At 42.2% G+C, this 23,366-nt stretch overlaps 1 protein-coding gene across 2 annotated transcripts in view; it reads left to right on the top strand.

Annotated features, from left to right (window-relative positions):
* The window catches only part of LOC138567581 (zinc finger protein 665-like), a 728,415-nt gene that overhangs the window by 429,967 nt on the left and 275,082 nt on the right, over positions 1 to 23,366 (top strand). The gene's annotated exons all lie outside the window — the stretch shown is intronic.

Genomic DNA, 23,366 nt, shown 5'->3' with positions numbered 1-23,366 from the left:
TTTAACGCAGCTCGTAGATATGCTTTTTTTCCTAAAGCTTTGCATGACAGTATACAATCTACAATTTTAGAATCGGGCCTTGTGCCTTCGCCAATTCTTATCAAAATGATTTCCTCCTTTGCCAAACCAAAAAGACAGAGCAAAGGGACAATACCAAAGTGTTTCTCCAGTTTGGCGTGTGCATTCATCAAGATTGTTAAAAAGTGAAAAATAAAGGACCTAAAAAAAAAAGAAAGCACATTAAATGAAATGACGCAAAAGATATTTCGAGATAAGTTCCCCAGAAGTGGATATAAAAAGTATAGAATGAAGAATGTAATAATCCTGAGTGAGACGAGTGATGAACAATTGCAAGTGGGAATGTAAACCAGAGAATGTCTCCTACTATCTTCAAGCTTTTGCAGATTTTACCAGGATTTGTGGCCCCAAACATCGTATAGATGGGCACATTTATGCTGGCATTGCATTTAAAAGCTAGTGGGGATTGTGTGCTCTGATAAGTTACATCAAAGTAACAGTGTGTATCTTGATCTACATATCCAACATTGCCAATATGGTTGTGTATCCCAATGTCGTATCGTACCTATCATTGCCTGCCATATTGTAGCCAATGTCTTCAGGGGACTGGACGATCAACCTTAGACTCCTATAAGCAAAACTTTGCATCAAAATGCCTAGCTAAATAAATAAAGGTATATTGAAGCAGGAGGATCACTTGACCTTACCACTTACCAATACCACATTGGAATCAGATCGTTTTGGATGCCAAGAGCTAGGCAAAGACCCTGAGTTTGCTCTCATTGGATAAGGTACCTTTCCAAAAACATCAAATACCAGAGAACTGCATCATGACCACCCCCAGCAGCAAATCAGCTCAGATAGCACTCCATCAGATTTAGCAGACCCTCTTAACGAACTTTAATATTGCCCTCAGCAAACAATTATATGCATCCTCTCTCCTTTGCTGCATCCTCTTTCCCCTCACTCTTTTCCATTTCATCTCTTAACACTGATAAGAGATTGCGGGATTAGAGCAATATAAGAAACCCATATAACATGATTTGCTTTGTTTCTATTATATATCGTTTTCCTACTAGTATCCCACTTTCCCATTTAACGTCCCCATTACACTGTTATTGGAATGTTTTTACATGCACCCCTCAAAGTCAGCCTGGCTCATGACCAAATAATACAAAGTACACAATGGGAGCTTATACCTCCAACATCTGTCTGCTTCGAACAAATCGTTTTGTCACGTTACTACTCTACTTCCCACAGAAGCTCACTGTCTCCAGAGCCCTGGTTCTCTCTAGGGTGGACTTCTGCAACAGCCTCTTTCTCAATCAGCCTTCCTCTACTCTCCGCCCTCTGCAACTAATCCAGAACAGGACTGCAAGACTTATCCTTGGCCTCAAGCCCAGGGACTGTATCTTTCCAGCCCTGAAATCCCTCCACTGGCTCCTGTTGGCTGCAAGGATCAAGTTCAAGACCATTTGCATCGTCCACAAGGCTTTCTGGGCCCGGGCCCACATTACATTCAACACTCTCTTCCTAAATACTTTCCTTCTCGAACCCTCCGCTCTGCTGCCTCCAACTCTCTGAGGGTCAGACACTTCTCCAGGCAGAGAGTAGGAGGCATATCTCTTTCCTCTGCAGGTGCCTCCCTCTGGAAGGGCCTCCCTGTCCCCCCAAACTTAAGCCAGAGAACCTGAAGTTCCGGAAGCAGCTCAAAACCTTCCTTTTCTCCTCTACATTCTCTCCCTCCCTCCCCTGCTGACCTTCCTGTCTGCTGTGACCTTCCTGTCTGCAGTTGCTTGGCTACCTCAGAGTCTGACTGGATACCTAGCTCCTCTTGACCGGTCTGCTCCGCACTGCTTCCGGGCTTGTTGTTCACTAGGGGCTGTAACTGTAACCTCTACAGTTCCCCGGCTCCCTGCACTTACCCAGAGCCATGCTGTCCTGGCTGCACTTATTCAGAGCAATGCTGCCCTGCTTGCACTTGCCCTTACCCCCTTGCACTCCCCCCCTGCACTTTGCGTACTGCACTTGCACAATCTGAATGACACAAGGTCTAGTAAGATCGTTTGTCTTGTCCTTCTTCCGTACTCCTCCCGTCTTGTCGCGCTTAGAAACACACGTGTACAGGCACGTTATAAATGACTTATCGTATCATATATCATACTTTGCTCTGTCCCTATGATGCCCACTTTTTTCACTAGGTCAGGGTCATCTTTCCAATTGCCATTTACAGAGGACAGTTAATAATCAGAAACCCTACGTTCGGTGGATAAGGGAGGGTAGCAGCCTGCCAGCCCAAGCAATAGCATAAGTAGGCCCGAGCAAAGCGAGTGCCTCTGTGAGTGCAGATTTTCGATACCCGCCCTGTCTGCTCCCGAACCAGGGGTTATTGCTTTTAGCGCCCCGGGGCTCCCTCAGAGGCGCTATTTGGCATTTACAATTTTTATTTAAGGGAAAAGGACTTTGTGCATACTCAAGCCCCCTTGACAAAAGTCTGATTGAGGCGAGAGAAGGTAAGTTAGATGGGGTGGGGATGATAGGAGCAGAAATATGAGACTCTGCATGGAAGTGTATGGACAGGAGAGGAAAGAGAAGGCAGATGGGAGATGGCCTACGGTATCCGGGAAAAATAAAAATGGTATGCTCTGAGAGGGGAGGGGAAAGCTTGCACGTGACCAGGAGAACACAGGCCATCACTGATGGATTCCACCTGCATCCCCAGCCAGCTGATTAGCCAGACGCTCTCCCTAGTTGCTAATGGGAGTACCTGTGAAACACATTTACATTAATACTGCACCTATTAACACACATTCATCTTAACATAAAAATTAATTGCCAACAATACCATTAAATATTATGACTCGCTTTTCGTTGTGTGTAGTGTGCATAAATATAGGCAAATTATATTTTTTCTGTTTGTTTTCTGTGAAATATGCTTTAGTAGTAATAAACTTCTGCAAATATACTTATGCAGGTTCTATTTCCTGCTTAGTGTGCTTTAGCAGTAATCAAATTCCACAAATTGGGTTATTCGTATTTTCATTCTCAGAACTGTATTTTTATTTTAAGTTTGAGCACATAAATGTGTGTGGTGATTCTTAAATGCAACAGCATATGTATTATTTGCCACATTCATATTTGTATTCATTCATTTAATTGTGCAATGGTTTAACATAACCCTTTCACAATAATATCAACTTTAAAAAAAAGTCAAAAACATAATATTAAATGATAATAGAAAAAGTACACATTATTAGTACCAGAATAACATTTGTTAAAATCTAATCTTCTAACAGTATAATAAAAGGCTGGCTGTATGTTGGTTCCGGTATGTTTGTCTGATGCAGTAGCTTCGCCTGTTGTCACCGTTGGAGGGAGCTGTTGCCTTAGGATACATAAAGACAATGCCAACTCGTATAGCTTGGCCTTTTGCCACTGCTAGAGGGAGCTGTTGGCTTAGGATATATAGTGGTCCTACTGTGTGACTGAAAACCGGCACTTTGCCCCTTGTCCACGGGCCTGTACAATAGTATTACATGGCCACGGTAGTGGCCATGCAGTTATGGTTAAGTTGCTGTTTCCATAGGAAGAGCACTTTTTGGGTGGCTTATAACTCCGCTCCCCCTGGACGAATCCTCACCAAAAGTTGCAAAAAAAGTATATGGGCCACTCTGAATTTTTTTGTAAAGTTTGGTGAGAATTCGTCCAGGGGGAGCGGAGTTATAGGGGGGGTCCCAAAACGTCTCTTTTTCCCGTAGACTGAATGGGGGAAAAACTTTGCGCATGGCTACAGGTGAAACCGCTGGACGGATTTTGACGAAATCTGCGGCAGGTACAGGGGCTTGGTCCAGAAAGCGTGCTTTTGTAAATTTTGTCACCAAACGTGCAGTACGTTTAGTTATAATTATGAAAAAGTAGGTCTGAAGAAATAATTAGTGATATCTATGTTCGCTCCGCGGTCACACTTCCCTGTTCGGGCGACGAACAACAAACCGTTTGGGTAAGGGGCTGCCGTCATGACCGCGTACACGCAACGTCTCTGCCCATTGGCTGCTGCAAGACGTGTTCTGCGTCAAATGCGCCCGACATCTTGGATCCGTGGAATGCGGAGCAACAACCAGCGTAAACACGCTTTTTTCGTTATCCTATTTTGCTGTGTCACAGAGCATTGGGAAAGGTTGATACAGCAAGAAATGGGTGATCTATGCATTTGTTTTTCGGCCGTCATGATGTAAATTGTATGGACACCTTGTACGTACAGTAAATGTGGGGGGTAATAACAATAGCACTTCAGTCCATGTAGTGGACAGGAAATTTGTAACACTGCAGTCCATGTAGTGGACAGGAAATTTGTAACTCTTGAAAGCACACGGGTATAGGTAGGCAACATTGAAATTGACAACATGCTGTGAACGCATTATTTTTCCCAATGGCTATTATTATATTCATTAGTACGCCGCCATGGGTGGCACATGCTACGGTGGTAGTGGCCAGGGGCTACAGTCTTAACATATGGGTGATTAATGCACTTGTTCTGGGGGTCGGTCGTCCTGATGTAATGTGTATGGACATCTTGTACGCACAGTACAATTATACCTACTTAATGACGTATGTTGTATGATCTCCTTGCACGCACAGAGGAGGGGTCCAATAAGGCTAGTATTTGAGCCCATGCATTGCATGGGGGAGTTGTTACATTTGTAAGGACACGTACATTACTGTTTCCAATGGCTATTAATATATACATTAGTATGCTGCCATGGTAGCCACATGCTACGGTGGTTGTGGCCAGGGTCTAGAGTCTTGGATGCATGGCCATCGGCCTTACTTCCAAGACTCTAGGCCCTGGCCACAATCACCGATGCATGTGGCACCCTTGTATACACCCCTGGTGTTGCATTTTCATTGGCAAGTTGTGGGGAGTGCGTGCAGTGTTGGGTGCATGGCCGAAGGGGAGTTGTTAGATTTGTAAGGACACGTGTGGTGTTAGGGAACATTGAAATTGACAACATGACATGAATGCATTATTTTTTCTAATGGTTATCATTATATTCATTAGTACGCCGCCATGGGTGGCACATGCTATGGTGGTTGCGCCAGGGCATAGAGTCTGTTCTGTGGCCTCCATGTACGCACAGAAAATGAGGGGTCTAATAAGGCCAGTATTTCAGCCTGTGCAGTGCACGGGGGGGAGTTGTTAGATTTGTAAGAACACATACTTTACTGTTTCCAATGGCTATTATTATATTCATTAGTACGCTGCCATGGTTGTCACATGCTACGGTGGTTGTGGCCAGGGATGCATGGCCATTGGCCGAAGGCCTCACTTCCAAGACTGTAGGCCCTGGCCACAACCACTGCCTCATGTGGCACCCATGCATACACCCCTTGTGTTGCATTTTTATTGGCAAGTTGTGGGGAGTGCGTGCAGTGGTGGTTGATTGGCCGAAGGCCATGCACCCAAGAACAAAGAGGTGGTTGTGGGGAGATTCTGCACTCTTGGGTGCAGGGCCGAAGGCCATGCACCCAATAATATACTTGTACCTACTTTATGAGGTATGTTCTGTGGCCTCCTTGTACTCACAGAAAATGAGGGGTCCAATAAGGCCAGTACTTCAGCCTGTGCAGTGCACAGGGGAGTTGTGTAGGGGAGGAGTGGTCCAAGGGACCCCCCTGGCCTACATCTCCACCCCAGGTGAGGGCCATGGCTCATCAGGCGTCCCCTCCTTACCACCCGGGCCCAGGTCGTGGATGGCTCACCTGCTGAAGACATTGCCCACACGTATTGAATTTAGCTAGGCCTCAAAAACCCTTTTGTCTAATAAAGATGGTGTGAGCGTAGCGCACTGTAGCGCGGCCCCCACCCTCGGAGAGTTTCAATTATCCCTGTTGCCGCAGCACCCTGGCAGATCCGCTGTGAGCATGTTCCCACGAACAGGACGGACATGAGCTAGCATAAGATACTAACACTGTAACATTTCACCGTCCGCAGTGTATCACTGCTCCCAGAATGACCCGGTCAGTAAGGCCTGGGTGATGGGAAGATCTGTAGAATGGTCATCTGATGAAAGCAGAAAGGTACCCAAATATGAATGTCAAAAACCACCTTTAACACATGTATCCTTTCCATACAACCACTTTTACTAAAGAAACCTGTAAAAATGTGTAATTATTGAACATGACACCAGCCATGAAGGACCCACACCCCTGCAGGGGTGTGCAAATGATAAAAGCATTCCGGGGGAGTGTTCCTTATATGTATCATTGAAAACCGTACACCCCGCGGTCCCGCGCCATAACTGAACTAATGCTGCTAGAGTACACAAGAAAACAAATGTAACCATACAGGGGGCACATGTGAAGGGTGTGCGAGAATGCACTCGTCACGCGTGTATGTCTAAGCCCCTTACATGCCACCACCGTCACATACGGTGGCGGGTCATTTTCTATGTACTCCACCAACCTCAATACTACCTCACTTACTGCAAATGTATATGCATATAGCTAAATACTGTAATTGTTGAAACATAGTGTACGAATAAGGTGCTCAGATTGAATATAATTGAAATGCCTCCAGCGAAGTGAAATGTATGTTCTCAAGTAATTCAAACAAATATCATAAAGTGTTCTAATGATTGTGATGTTTTCGCCTCCAAAAACCGGCAACACGCGAGGAAGATACCTTTGTAAATACGTGCAAGGCCATTTCCCCTCCCACCCTGCGGAGACTGCCAAACATGAGAGCAGAGGCCCGCGCCGCGCTGCCCCACCTCCCCCAACTAGACTGGAGCCGCTTCAAAGATGTGTAGCCCCCTCTGCAGCACCCAAGGCCACGGGCCGCCACCTGCATTATTTACAGCACAGCAGTAAACCTCTGCCTGAACCCACACTTCCAAAGGCGCCCCCTCGTAAACCCCACAACCCACCAGATCATCTTAGACTTATGACCCTGTGCAATCAGGACACCCAACATTGTGGCAACACACAGCGGCACATCTATAACCACATCTAACAAGACAGGGAGGCTTGTACCGTCCGTCCCATGCCCTGAAGCTTAGCCCCTCAACCTATGGCTCCGGTCAACAGGACACTGGTAACCATGCCTTGACGAATGACCATTAGACCCCTCACAAGGTGCATTCCTCCTGTGTTGCATTAACCTGTAGAATAACCTATTGGAAGATTTACTAAAGAAGATAATATTGCAATGACTGAATGACTGCGGTGTGCATGGCCTAGGGCAAATAAGTCAGGAAAAGACATTCATCTCTGACACTGGCCGCGATGGCACAACAACACCGCCCGGATGAACTCTGCCAACCTGCCAGGCCCAGCCCAACCCACGAGGCTGACCAGTGACGTTCTCCAGCCACGGCCAACCACATCGCAGCGGCACCTATAGTTAGTCATCGCCACCCAATCCCATTGAACTTGTGCCCCCTTTAGTATGTAGGTTCTTATGACGTTTTTTGTAAATATATACGCCTGTCTTTGCTATTGTCAGACAGAGCGCTCTCAGAGTTTGCAGAGTTCTTTGCATGCCCTATTCTGATTGATAAACTCCCATTTAAGCTCACCCGCACTCTGTCTTGGTCTTATTCCCGACTTGGAAGAGTCCTTCATTGTCTCTCATTGCGGGGAGGATCGTGCTGGCTGGGGACGCTCGCCTTCAGTTGTTAGATTTGTAAGGACACCTGTGGTGTTAGGGAACATTGAAATTGACAACATGACATGAATGCATTACTTTTTCTAATGGTTATCATTATATTCATTAGTACGCCGCCATGGGTGGCACATGCTACGGTGGTTGTGGCCAGGGCCTAGAGTCTTGGATGGATGGCCGTCGGCCAAAGGCCGAAGGCCTTACTTACAAGGCTGTAGGCCCTGGCCAAAACCACTGCCACATGTGCCACCCATGCACACATCCGTAGTGTTGCATTTTGATTGGCTTTTTGTGGGGAGTGCGTGCAGTCTTGGGTGCATGGCCGAAGGACATACACCTAGGAGGGAAGCCTCCGGGCAGAGGTACTGAAGGATAACACACCTATAGAATAACCCCCACTACCACACATCACCGAGGTGGTTGTGGGGAGACCATGCAGTCTTGGGTGCATGGCTAAAGCCCATGCACGCAAGACTGAAGTCCTAAGCAGTGGAGTTACAAGTTAATATGGGTGTGGTGGAGTGTGGTTGTTCTGTTGATGCCCTAGTTTCTTCACTTAATGGTTGCAGACGATGGTCCGATAAGTAAATTTATAAGCAGGTTATTTACAAGGACCATGTTTTACATATGCAGCGATGGTTGTGGATAGGAACTGTACTCCTTGAAACTTGGTTGTAAAGCGTAGGTGGTAGGTTACTCACCGCAGATGAAAGGCCAGCCTACAGGCACTGCAGCATATTACTACCATAGATTAGACAAGTACATTCCCATGTGTAGAAAATGCCTGCCAATATACTTACTCCTTACTTTGTTCAAAATCAATAAACTTTTTTTAAATAGGTTATCGTATTTGGCGGACGTATCACTTTTTCCATTTCTGTGATAAAAGAAAAAGGTGTGTTAATGTTTGCAGTTTTTCTACATTCACCACATTGCACAATAGACAGTTAACTTTTTTTTTTAGACCCTCATATTTAGTTTACAAACCAGTGTAGTGTGCATTGCGCTCAGTTTCTGTGTTTTCTTTTCTAATCCTTGGGTCTGGAGAAAAAAATCCTTGTTGGATTAAAAAAACCCTTCATTTCTTATGCAACTAAGTACATTTTTTCCTTTCAGTGTTTTCTTCTTTTTTCTGATCAATGTTATGTTTGTTGCCTTCCTGCCCATTTTTAACAATAGTTGGATACCTGTAGGTGTATTCTAACTGTGCATTTGTTCCTGCAGATTTTTGATACTCATTCTTTTGTGTCGTTGTTACATCCTGTTTCATTCATCTTTCCTATTAATGTTTTCTTTGTTGCCTTTCTGCCGATTTTTAACAACACTTAGATACCTATAGGCATATTCTACCTGTGCTTTTGTTTCCAACGATCTGTGATAATCATTTATTTGTGTCATTCTTGCATCCTGTTGGGTAGTTAGATACCTGTAGGCGTATTCCAACTGTGCATTTGTTCCTACAGATTTGTGATACTCATTCATTTGTGTCATTAACATATCTTCTTTACTTTATCTTTCCCATTAATGTTTTCTTTGTTGCTTTCCTGACGATTTTTAACAGTTAGATACGTATAGGCGTATTCTGCCTGTGCATTTGTTTCCAACAATCTGTGATAATCATTTATTTGTGTCATTCTTCCACCCTGTTGGGTAGTTAGATACCTGTGGGTGTATTCTAACTGTTTGTAGTCTTTCACATACTTTGTTGACAATTTTGAAGTACACATTATTTCGTAAATTTTGGCTTCAAGAACATTAAATACGCATTTGTTAGGTTAGCTGGCAACATCTGCTTTAGAGTAATGGTGCAATCATTACATTCAAACCATCCAGAATTATTTTTAATGTATGCAGTGTAGTGACCTGCATTGGTTGTAGCTCCTGCATGGTAGATTATTCCTACTGTTGTAAAGGTTTTCTTTCCAAGTGACACTTGACCGTGTGTAAATCCAGTCAGTTTGCAGTTGTTTTTGGTGCCATCTGCATTATAACGTAGAAGCATAAGTATTATGTAGGCACTTTGTGATTGTATCAGTAAGGTAGAGCGATTGTCTGAATTGCAAATACTATATAATCTGCCATGGTTTGCATTTTGTACAAGTTGCTGAAATGGAATGCTCTCATAATTTGGTATGGAAATATACACAAATCGCTCATTTGGGATTTCTTCCTGTATCACTTTGTTACAGAGAGTGCATGTATGTTTCCACATGTACGAAATTTGGAAGATTTCATTTACAGGTGTGCTTTTGTTTTCCAATACTAATAGCATGTACATTAGAAATTCTTGTGGATCTTCTTGTGAGTTCATATTGAATCTTACCATTCCAGCACAGTTGTCCAATTGTTGCCTTACTCCATGAACACTGTATGTGTTGTCAGGATTGCTTGTTGCATTTCTATGCAGAACTAACATTTGCAAACAAAATTGGTCTGTGCTGTGCAGGTAAATATTGTTAACAATTGGTGGCAATTGAAATAGAATATTCATTGCTACATTTGCATAGCAACTTATCCCACTTTGATTTGTAAATTTCAATGGGCCAGCAAGTTCTGTATCTGAGTGCATTTTTTGGTTTTTCTGATGCTTATTTGCCGACGTGCCTGGTTTACATTCCCTAATAGGTTCTTCTATGTTTGTGGCAATTGATGAAACTTTAGCTTTTTTTCTTTTTTTTGCGGAATTTCCTGTTGCATTCTGTTGCATTTCTGTTTCATGTACTTTTCTTTTACCACATTTCACTTTATCTGGAACAGGGTATTGTTTCAGATGAGGGGTGTACAGTGAACACAATCTATTGTATTCTAGAATGCAAGGAATATCAGCTTTGACTTTACTTGAATCAAAGTTTATTAGCAATAGACCGTCAAGTGTACGTAAGCGTGATAATGCTACGTAGCTCATGCCTTCCTTAAACACTGTCTTTCCTACATCTATCAATGCTTTCTCTAGGGTAAGACCTTGCGATTTATGAATGGTAACTGCATATGCAAGAGTTAGAGAAAATTGCTCTCTACGTACATACATGTCTTTGAAGAGAAGAAATTGAGCCATTGAACGCCCTATCCTTTTCACTTCTGAAACTTTATCAAAGCAAATATTTACAAACTGAATGCTGCTATCACGTGGGTATGATTGAAAGCCAACAACTGTGCCCAGTGCTCCATTAACTAGCCCTTGCTCTACGTCAAGGTTACGTTTAAGCATTACTCTACAATTTAATGATAATTTCAATATTTTTTCCAACCCAGCTGTGTTGGAGATTGAATTTTCTAAACTATTTAGTCTTGTTGTGGCTTGCTCAGACATGGGTACTGTCAAAACATGTATGTCTAGTTTGTCTGTGGTGCTAATTTCTATTATTGCTTGCATTTCTTTCTTTAACATTGTTTCACTGAATTTGAAACATCTTCCAAGAGTTGGCATTAAGGCCCTACAATTGACATTTTTGTGCGCTATTTGTTCCATAACATCAGTTGCACATGCATTATCGCCATAAAGTGCATGTATATGCCGCTTTTTCAATACAGCTTGAACTTCTTGCGATAATACACCAACTTTAATACTTTTTAAGATGTTGGCATAAGTGAGATCTGCAGAGTGCCGCATGATCTCAGTTAATTCTCTGTATTGGAAATGTTGCCAAACATTAACATTACCCATGCTACCAACAGTTTCCCGGCAGAGTTTGTGGCCTAAGGTTTTAAAAATCGGTTCACCTTTTACTGGTGTCAATTGTAGAAGATCTCCGAAAACGATAATGTGTTTCCCTGCAAAGAGTTCTTCGTTATTACTTTTAAGTACTTCTTGCAATCTGAGATGAATCAAAGCCAACATTAGATTGGAGACCATGCTCACTTCATCTAATAATAGCATTTTCATTTGTTTCAATACTCCAATTCCATTGCAGCTTCTGCAGAAAGTTTATAGTAGTCCAATTTATTTTGATGCTCTACTGGAAGCAGTAGTAATCGGTGTAAAGTGACACCGCCTATGTTGTAGGCAGCTAAACCTGTGGGGGCTGTTACAACAGCTGACAGTTTGTTGATTGTCAATTGTTGAAGGAACATGCTGATAATTTTGATTAAGAATGTTTTCCCTGATCCAGCTTCACCACTGACGTACAGCAGTACAGGTTTGTAATTTTGGCAGGTACATTCTTTATTTTCGTGTTGTACGCCATGCACAATTTGTTTTGTTACCTCTTCAAAAGTGGTACGCTGATCGTTGTTAAGTTTTGCTTGTTGTACAGTTAAGTCCTCTGTATCTTCTTGATACTGATACATAGTGTTTTCTACTTCTGCCATAGCAACTTCAGCCTCATTTGCTATTAGTGGTTGTCCTAATGGTTCTTGACTTCCTGTTAAAGAAGGTTGACTACTGTCGGAAGAGTCTTTATGTAGTTGGGCCTGAATTTCTTCTTCCTGTTGCTGCTCATTGTGTAACATTGTTTTGTACTGCGTAAAGTTAACATCCGTGATAGTGCTTTCATTTGCTTTGAAAGCATCTTGAAAGCATCTTCATAGCACTCATAATTATCTAGTATGTCTTCCTCTTTTCTCCATGGTTTGAAAAGTTGTAACAGAGACATGTAATATAGTTCTTTCTGTTGAGGAGTTTTTAATGACCATTTCACATGATTAAGCTTCGTTTGTTAAGTTTCACTAAGCTCCCATCGCAATTGGTCACTCTGTTTGCTTTCATCGGGTTTTACATAATTTTTGTATGCAAAGTTTTGAGCTATGTGGTATAGACACATGCTTTCCAGAGTGGTACTCCTGTTCAGATAGTATGTGTCCAGTAAATTGTTTTTTAGAATGTCTTGGCTGTTGGGATCATTTCTAGCAATTGATTCTATGTCCTCATATGATTTTAGCACTCTTTTTCTAGATGTTGCCGGACCAAGACTGAGCCCTACTATTTTGTCTGATTTTCCATACAAAGCAGTGCCGGTTAAACGATCTGCTGCTTCATAGGCCCCACATTCTCTATGAGAGAGCAATGTTATGCCTAGGCTGTACAATTTCTGTGATAAAGTTTTGTCTGATGCTAGGTCATCCCGCAGGTCTTGAAGCGCTGTTTTTTCTGCTTTTGTTAAGTAGGCTGTAACATATCGTGCAACAGCAGTTGAATTGTCTGCAATGTGCTGCACGTCTATGTTTGCATTCCATAATAGGGCAATGATTGCATTGTAATCATTGATATATTTTGATTCTTCCATTCTTTTTATGTAATACGTGTTTTTAGGTGATTTACCTTTAACACTATGTCGCACGGAAGACATGAAGTTGTTTACTTCACCTGTTTCTGTAACTGGTCTAGGGAAACCAAAGCAGCATTTGGTGTAGTATTTATCTTTGTTTTTGTATTTACGACGACAATATTTGCCACATTTGTGTCTTTGAAATTGTAAAATCTGCCCATGCAGCTCACTATGTGTCTGTTGTGAAGGGATTTAACATGTGACATATTTGTGTATAAACTGCAAAACAGTGCTATCACTGTCGTGCCCAAACTTCGGTGCACCTTTGATCCATAACAGCATGTGAATATGTGGTGCTTCTCTCGCTTGATATTCTTTTCTCCAAAAGAAATGTTCCACTTCTCCAAGGGGAGGAACAGTTTTATTGCAAATAAAGTGTAGCATTGCAACAAAAAGATGATGGAAATATCTTGAGACATTAACTGGATATAGAGAGCAAAGTTCTCCAGGTGTTAATATATCTATGTTGTTTTTGTTGCTGTTTACTATGCGTAGGAACTCATGTAAATCTTCCCATGCATATTCTGCACAACTTGGTGTAACAAACTAAGTTGGTGGTCCAAGGTTTCTGATCATGCAACGCACGTCTCCGTGCCGTCTAAACCAGTATTCCTTTGTACCACGCATGTTTGCCAACAAATTTGTTATACTCGATTGTAAAACCTCATCTTTTTCTTGTACTTTTTGTATTAACTGCATAGCTGACATATTTTGAAAGTACATTCCAGATTTAAGAATGTGTGCAACTCCATAACATAGTGTTGCTAATTCACTTTCATAGAGTAGGTGGAATATGTATTCCACATTTTGTCTAAATCTGGGCTCTTGCGAATACATTTGTAATGAGCGGTATTCTGCTGCCCCAATCTGAGTGGGTCTATCATCGTATCTCCCACCTTTGCCAGTAGGAAATAGCAGTGGAAAAGCACGTGCTTCTATACTTTGTTCCCAAATACTCATTGGTGACCCTTTGGTGTGTCGCATTTGGTAAGTTTCTAGTGCATCATCTATCCTTTCATTGGAATGCAATGGATGAATTGTGTAATGGTCCAAAAGAGTGGATACCGTAGCTGGATCCAGGAGTTCGAATTGTCCAGTTTCTGATGGCTCTTGAATTATTTCTGTTTGCCTTAAGCTTTCATCAATATTGATTTCCTTGTAGTACTCCTTGTTGTCTTTTAGATATTTCAATGATTGTCTAACTTTGTGTAAGTCCACTAATTGTTGCCAAATTTTTTTGTCCTTTGTTGGTACTCCATTTACCAAGACTATTAAAGATTGCTCTATTGAACGTTCCACTCCTCGAGTGTGCACATTTTCCATTAGATCTAATGGCAAGTAAACTACTTTGCCACGAATGCCTTTCACCAATTCAGAGGAAGGTAAATTTGCTGTTTTTGGATGAAGCGGTATAATTGCTTGAAATGGGTGAACTGTTTGAATTATTATGCTCTCATACAAATTGAGCTGTTGCAGGATTTTTGGTAATGGAAACAATTCCAAATTATTTGTAATTGCACATGAAGGAGTGAGGTTGTTGTCTAATTTTGCAGTACAGTAACTGCAACATATTAGGTGTTCAGTTATTTCATATTTGCTTTCAGCTAAAAGGTACAAAGCTAATTCAAACCATTTGGAGTCTTCATTGTTTTCTATTTTGTATGCTATGTCCACATTTTTTGTGTTCCTTTTGTAAAACGTTCTGTGGTAACCTACACACACATGGTTTGGTACTTCAACCGATGACCTTTTAAATTTTAGTATTTCTTTTCTGTATGCGTGCAGTAGAAGGTTGCTATGTGCAGAATTGTCGCTACTATGCTCTAAAACTGTTGCATTTTCTATGTAGCTCTCACTTCCAAAATACTTTTTCTGAATACGGTCCATTTCTTCTTGTAAGTATTTGGGTGTATCATGCAGAAGAGTGGTATTTAAATTGCCTAATTCTGAAGCGGGACTTTTTGCACAATATATTTTATACACTACATTTCTTACTTTGGAATGATGTACTGATATTCTTTTGATATCATGGAAGGTACTTTTGCAAATAGGCCCAGAAATGCAGGCTAATGAATGTCCTTTTAGCCCTGTGTCTTTCCGCACTACACAAATATCCATATTTTGCAGAACTTTCATTTTACTTTTGTCTTTACCTTTTACATATTGATTGAGTAACTGACGTAAAGATTTATAAGCTTTGTTTGGAATGGCACACATTGATGTACACGGCCATTTGTATACTGGACGGTGTGGTTCTGCTGAATTGAGAGGTAATTCTGAGTTTTCAGGAGATAGTTTTGTAAGCAGTGTTTCTTGCTCCATGATGGTAGTATTGATTTTCTCATACCCTCGTCCACTGCTATGGATGGCAATTGTGTTTGTTTGATTTTGTTTGTATGCTTCTTCATTAAAATATGGCTCTGTGGTTGCTTTGTGACTCCATTCACCACCACAAACATGCAAAAAATTATTTTTGTTCACATTCCGTTTATTGCTGAGTTTCATTTGTAGTTTGGTACTTGGTTTTGTTAGTGATTTCATCCTTTTTAACACTAATATGAACAACTTCCTTTTGAGAAGGATTGCACTGTCCATGAGTGCTTGTAGAATTAACTTTCTACGGTACATTTTAAGGGGTGAAGACGATTTTGGTCCTCATTTTAGTAGATTCTGAAGGACTTTGTGACGAAACATTTTTGCTAAAATACTTTTTTTACTATGGGTTCTTTTTACACTATCAGGATTATTAGAAACATTGTTAGCTGTACTGGCAGCCATTTATTTGACAACATCTCTGTGTTTTGTGACACTTTTTGATGGAGGAGGTACAGTTTCGGTAGTTGAGACTTCTTTTATTATGTTACCCAACTGCATTAGGTGGTTTGTACCAAAATTCTCCACTAACTCTACAACAGGTGGATGCTTACATTGGGCACCTTTATTTTTATTTGCTCTAATTATGCGTTCCTTTCTACGGAGCTGCTTTTTGGTAAGCATTCTTTGGTGTCTGTTGAGAAAAAAAAGTATACTTTGGTCTGTTGTCCAATGTATGTGTGCTGTGTGCATGTGTACATAAATGTGATGGGAAAGCTCTTCGGCATGGTCTGTCAACGCACAGTGACCTCTATCTATCATTTGGGAAGGCTACTTTACTGTTTGCATACTAGTACAATGTGCTTTAGATGAGAGTACAAAGTGCCCTTCTTGTAGCGAGAACCAATATTAATAACCGAAATGGCAAGAACTTGCTACCGCAACTTATTTTCACAATGTAACCTTCTAAGGATTTCCTATGTTATTTCAGTACCAAACACACAGGGATTTGTCAGCCATTGCACCTGCTATTCTTTGTTCAATAAATGGATATTTGTAGGTAGAATGGTGTACAAATGAATGCTTGCTTTGGTGCCCAAAATAAACAAATAATCCACGCAGCCTCTTTAAGAAGTAGTTACAATATGAAGGTTCTACTGTTTACATTTTTGCGCAAGATGACCAGGTTTCTTCGGATATGTCGTCTGCAGTGTAGATGCTGTTGATTCTCAGGAGAGTAGTCTTCACTGTCAATTAAAAAAACAATATCATTTACTTTGTGTGTTTGCAGCGGTCATGATACTGCAGACTTTACTTGTACTTCTTTCGTCAGAGGATTCAACTTTTATATTTCAACCCAGTCCACGTGCACATTTCACTTCTCTCTGTGCAGCCTTTGCATACAACTTTCAATATGGTACTTGAAAGTCCTTCAAAATAACTACATTTTTTGAGGTTTTGCAAATGCCTTGTTCTTTACTAAGTGTAGTATGCATAGGAGAGAGGTGTGTAAGCGATAGGGCAAAGTACTAGATGGGCAAACATGTTGTGCTTGTTAATGAAAAGCACGATGTCCACAAATTGGGAGACCCTCTGGAGGACATGTCAGCACCACAATCGGAAGCGCTTACTATTCTCATACGATCACATTGCAAGTAGCATTACTGTAGGCAGTACAGAGTACAGAACTCCGACATTTTGACATACAAGATTGAGGTCTGCCCTAAATTATACATCTCAACTCACCCGCTTTTGGCGGGTGTCAGCTGCCTTGTAAAGGGCAGACTCACCCGCCAAGCCTCCTGCACGGCCATTCATTCCAATGGGCGTCTCACCCGCCAAAACACAAAATCGGCTGATTTCACCCGCCTTTAAGACAAAAATGGTTGAGCGGTATGCCCAAATAGGCATGCTTGCAACGTATGTACAGGTTATGCAGAAGACAGTAAGCAGTCGTGCGATTTGTTAATGACAAATCGTCAATCTTGCACTTTAAAAGGGGAAGCGTTGTTAAATGTTCTCTATGGAAATTACCAGTATTATTTTGTCCATTTTAAATCATAAGTCTTCCACATGTACTCTGATTAAAATGTACATACCTGTACTCTATACTGATGCATGCGGAGATGCATGGAGCTGTACGTAGAAATTCGCAATCCTTGCACAGTAGCTTGTGAAGTAGGTGCTTTGCAATGGTATTTGATTTCCATTAAGAATCATCGACAGTAATTTTGAAGTGCGCAGTGTTGATGTTCTATGTGATTTTTGGATGATTGTGCGCCTGCGTAGTTGTGTCCAATGAGGGACTTGCTTTGATACCGCTGTAGAAAGGGTGGAAGGACTGGGTAAGAGTTACGTGCCGCACGTAGGCAACGCTTGTCCGCTGGTAGGGCATGTCGCATACAGGTTTCTACAGCAAATGCTGCATGGAAGGACTGTATGCATCAGCCAATCAGATGTTCACATTACTCTTTTGTGTCAAAAGACGGTGCGCACACTGAAAATGGCAGAGGTGGAAAGGGTCAGGGTTTTGTTGCTTGGAGACATTTTTGTGCAAGGCTTAGAACACTATGCCGAGAGTAGGCATGTGGCACACCATTTCGATGTGCGAGGAGTGGAGGAGTGGAGGTGGTGTGGAGCGCTGACACTGATGACTGATGCCAATGCTGCAGCAATTCTGCAAGTTTGCAGAGACATGCGTAGAATGAACACTCCTCATGTGGTAATTTTGCACTACGGTGCTTGCCACTTGGGATACCTGACTTCACGTACTGTTGGCAGATTTGGCACAGTTGATTGAAGCACTCATGACCATATTCCCAACATCAAAAGTTATTTTTTCCGCTTTACTCCCGATAGTACAATGGAACAACACCTCTGTGTTCTGTCCAGATCAAAGCATCGGGAGGTGCATCATCAATCGCGGCATGCGTACATTCATGCTACGAGTTGCATGTTTTTTTGTAGCCACGATAACATTGCTCCAAGCAATGCGCATTACTTTGAAGGAGATGATGTTGCGCTATCCTGTTTGGGAAATGCGATGTTCTTTTGGAACATAAGGCTTGCTTTAGAGAAGGTTCTGTAATGTTTGCAAGAGTAAACCAAGGACAGAAAATACAAAAAAATACATAAAATACCACATGTCTGTACGATATGTGGCCAATTTTTTTTTTTAAAACAGCTCTTTTCAGAGCCTACCTTAAAGGGGAAAAAGGGGAATAGTACTTTAATGTACCGTCGTCATGCTCTGATCCTGTACATGTCCGCGAACATGGCGGTAGTTAGCAGCCAGTACATATCACCACTGGGGATTGAAGGGTAGAGCCGCATGTAAATGAGAATGAGTGGAGCTAGGGATTGGTCCATAAAGTTCAGTAGGTGTGTTCTGACCGACGTACTTTCGTAAAACCGTCTTCCCTCACAGGACACCACACAGCCATGGCTTTCCATGCTCGAAAACATATTATCTGGATTGTGGGAGACTCATGGATACATTGGTTGAAGGTGCATGCAGAAAGCTGCAGTTTATCTACAAATCTCAGCTTTCCACATGCGGAAGTGCACTGGCATGGCGTGCGTGGCATGAAATGGCTGGACTTGATACCTCTTTGTGTTACTTTACAGACAGAGCGTCCTCCAGATAAACTCATCATCCATTGTGGAGGAAACCGTTTAGGCCATGTATCTGGAATTTCTTTACAATTTGCCATGAAGGAAGGAATTGCGACGCTCATGGACATGTTTCCAAATTGTCACATACTTTTTTCCCGTATTGCCCAAAGACAAATATGGTTGCGTTCTTCTGCATTTGGTCCACAAATGGAGAAAGTGAGACACAATGTGAATAAGGCTGTGTGTGCTTCTTTAAGAGATGTTGGCATGTCCTCTTTCCACAATGAAAACATTGTGTTTCGTAGCAGTTTCATTTTCCGCAGAGATGGAGTCCACCTCACATATGCTGGCAATCAGATGTTTCTTCACAATTTACAAAATATATTGTGCCCTCTTTTGCAATCATACTAACCTGTCTGACAATCCGTTTTCCCCAATGCACTGTTTTTGACCCACACAACACCCCACCAAAAGGCTCTTTTCAGAGCCGCCACTTACTCCCAACGTACACTTTATTGTGTTTGCTCCGCTTGCACCCTCCTTTCTGCCCTCTACGACTGTCCGCGAACCTTTGCTGCACTCCGCAGGAGTCTACGGCCTTCACTTCATAGTTCTATTGTTACACTGTGAACGGCGGCTCTGAAAAGAGCCTTTTCTGTCATTTTTGTTGTTTTTACGTTCATTGTTTAACAGCACTCGACACACTAGGAGAAGAGGCGAAAGGAGGGTAAGGAAGGGACACCATCCACGGGGATAAGAAAGGGCAACTGAACAGACAAATATTAAGGGTGATCTTTATTTAGGTAAGGAGCATATCTTCTGGTGCTCTGTGACTGCAGCCTCAAAAGCACTTCGAAAACTCTCCCCCCTGCAGAGTACTGCGTCACAATACGTGCACACTACTGTCACTTTTGAAAGGTAAGGGTCCACAGCATTGTGAATGGCTTGTGAAGCAGCTGGAGGGAGGCGTCTCTTGTGGTGGGAGGATCGGATTCGAGGATGCTGTGGAGGAACTCAAACGACTACGCTCTTCACATGGCACCACCTTCGAATGTCCGCAGTGTGGAACTAAGTCAGGTGTCGCTTCATGGTTGTCGTACCAAAACTGTGAGCTCCAAATCTCCTGCGACTCAACACCACATCGCACTGGTTACACTTCACCAGGTTCGCACGTGCTTTTGGTACGTTCCCATAAATGGAAAACAACCACCACACCCACGACTCCCGCCGAGTGCTCCTAGTGCGGAGTTCCTCCACTTCATTCTCTTCCTCCTCTTCTTCCTCAATCTCTACATCCTCACCCATACATCTCTCTGCAGGCCCTTGGTGAGGTGGTGATGGTGGCGAGTTTGGGGTGATGCAGAGGCTAATAACCCCACAGCAGCCATGGAAGCCATACCGATTACTTTCCTTTTGGTCACTACAGCAGTAAAGGCAACGCACCTCAATCTCCTATAGCTAGAAGGACAATGAAGATGCGCTCGGGGGTGTGTCCTTTTGTAGGGGTGCAGGGGTGTGCCTCGTGACCATCTTCATCCCTACAAACCGGTACACACATTTTACACGGCAACTTCTGAGGTGGTCTACTGTTTGGGATGTGAGAAATTAAATTTTTACACTCCACAATACTTTGCCTTGTGTCTAGAAGTTCATTTTTATTGTTGCGTAAGCACACAAACCCCAGAAACTAGTCCCCACGCTCAGTGTAGGTGCGGTCACAAGACGACATCCTCAACACATCCGCCCCCGTAATGAAAGTCCCCTAGACAGCAAATGCAAAGAATCAAACTTGCGCACAAGTGTCCTACGGACAGTGTTCGGGACAGTTAGGAACTGCCGCGATGTTCGCAATACTCACGTTTGTACTGCGCATGTGCACGCATGCTATATTCACTGTACGGACAGTTCCAGTGTCCTTAGGACGACTCCATTTTGTTTGCCTATGAACTTTCCGGCCACCATGCCTGTTCTACGGATGGCACCATTTTGACTGCGCCCAATACGGACCGTTACACTGTCCTTCACACACTCCCTTTTTACTCTTTTACACCCATTCCGGACATCTTGTGTGTTCTACGACCATGTATTATCTCCTTTTCCAAGCGGTACGCCGACGTAGTACATCCTTTGGACACCCCTTTCTCTTTATGTACGCACATTTTCAAAAGATGGTGCAGTCACACATCACATCAGTCTTACTTCACATTAGACCACACCCACATTCCATTGCTTGTATAACAGGCGTGCTGTTCGCGAACATTTTACGTCTTTTTTTTTTAAAAATCTACACACACACTTTCTCTACAAATACTTCACAAAAACATTTCAAACACACACACATATTACTCTAAAGAAAAAGAGGGGGAAGCGGACACAGAAACAAATATGGGGGAATTACGATTCAACACGGGCTGGTTATGAGGAGGAGAAGATTTGTGAGGGGAAGATGGGATGGATATTTCGTCACAATGTCTATTTTCCTGTTCAAGGTTTGGGGATGGTTCACTGGGGAATGGAGAAGCAGGGCAGGTGCAGGTGGGGCAATGATAACGAACTTTTCCTCTCACACAGTCCTTCACAAACTCCCGTAAACTTTGAAAATTGTGGTTCAATGTGTCAATTTTCTGCTCTATCCTTTTTATCCTCTCTTCTTCTGTCTCGTTTGTTGCCCTTTCTTCTTTACTTTCCTGGTCAGTTAAAAAAAAAAAAAATACATAGGTTGATTCCCTCTAAAATACTGGTCACTATTTTGCATATGCAGAGCACTCTATACCATTATTGTCGCTGTCTTCAGACATTTCCCCATGCGGGAAATGCTCCTCTAGCCACTCCAAAGTACTTGCCATTTCTGAGTGAAAACAACAGAAAGAAATTACTAATTATGCACTACATACCACAAAAAAAAATCACCCATACAAAAACATGACCTGTACTCACTCTTTTGCTGTAATGTCCCTTCGCCCTACTCCGTCCGGGTATACACGCATATCATCGAAGTACTTATCATCGTGGGACTTTTCATCGACCAAAACTCTTTTTTTGAAAAAATATGTTTTGTGGGGTGTTTTGTTGGAGTTGGGGTAAGATTATATAAGTAAGGGTGGGGTCTGTGGGGGGGGACCCCCCCAAAAATAAAAATAAAATAAAAAAAAAGTTTTGGTCAATGAAAAAGTGGCGATGAAAAGTCCCACGATGAAAAGTACTTCGACGATATAACGTAGAACCCTCCGTCCGTCCACTGTCGTTCTAGGCTGCCGAGTTTCTGTGAAGTGATTACACTGGAGGCATCCTTTCTTTTTTATGGTACCATCCACTTTATTCTACATGGTTATTAATTGTGTGGCTTTCTTTTCCTAACTTCAGGTTTCCATATTTACTTATTACTACTCATAATATCTTTATGTCCTTCTTCTACGTTGCACATTTTTTGTGTAAAACAATAGTACATTTTCAGCTATCCCCCGCCTCTTTGGGTAATGTTGATGCTGTCCAACCCCGTCCGCAAACAGGCGCTCAGTCCGTCCCTTTCCAAAATCAATAAGGAGAGGGTTCTGTATGTTCTATGTTAAATGTATGTCAAGTACGTACATTATACTACATACCTTTCAATATCATATCATTACACTGTACATTCTGCTGAACAACTTCATTGCCACAATTTCATGCTTAAGTTCCACCTTCCAAAAGCCTATGCAATTCCCTACAAAGAAAACTTTGTTACGGGGACGTTATGGTTAAGTTGCCCCCCCAGAAACCAGTTACATTCACTACAAAAAAAACTTTGTTTAGGGGACGTTATGGTTAAGTTGCCCTCCCAAAAACCAGTGAAATTCACTACAAAAAAAACTTTGTTGAGGGGATGTTATGGTTAAGTTGCCCTAACAAAAACCTGTATACTTCACAAAAAAAAACTTTCCACCTCCCCTTTATGCTTCAAATTAAAACCGAAAACCCCCTGAAATTCGACAGTTATGGTAAACTAAGCCCCCAACCCTGCCACCACCCCTGATATTTGTGATGTCATCTTTGATGTCGTGGGTGTTAGTTTTAGCAATGCACGTAGATGGTGCGAGTTATGGTTGCTTAGCTTACTATAATGGGGGAATGTGCAGTGGTGTTTCGTTGCACTGTGAAGTATCACATTTCTTTAGTGAAATTTTTGTACTGAATGTACATATATATGTATGGCAGGGAAGGAAAAGAAAGGGGCTAAACAAGTGATGTCATCATTGATGTCATCATTGACATTTGAGATGAGATTTTTCATGGTCTGGGTGTTAGCAGTGCGCAGGGGTGGTGGCAGGGTGGGGGGCTTAGTTTACCATAACTGTCGAATTTCAGGGGTTTTTCGGTTTTAATTTGAAGCATAAAGGGGAGGTGGAAAGTTCTTTTTTTTTAGTGAAGTATACAGGTTTTTGTTAGGGCAATTTAACCATAACGTTCCCTCAAGAAAGTTTTTTTTTGTAGTGAATATATGTATACATATACCATGC

Source organism: Ambystoma mexicanum, chromosome 2p, assembly GCF_040938575.1.
Source record: "Ambystoma mexicanum isolate Mex_15411 chromosome 2p, UKY_AmexF1_1, whole genome shotgun sequence".
NCBI classification, from domain to species: Eukaryota; Metazoa; Chordata; class Amphibia; order Caudata; family Ambystomatidae; genus Ambystoma; species Ambystoma mexicanum.
Note: the sequence above shows the minus strand (reverse complement) of the source record. Positions and strands in the feature narration are given on the sequence as shown.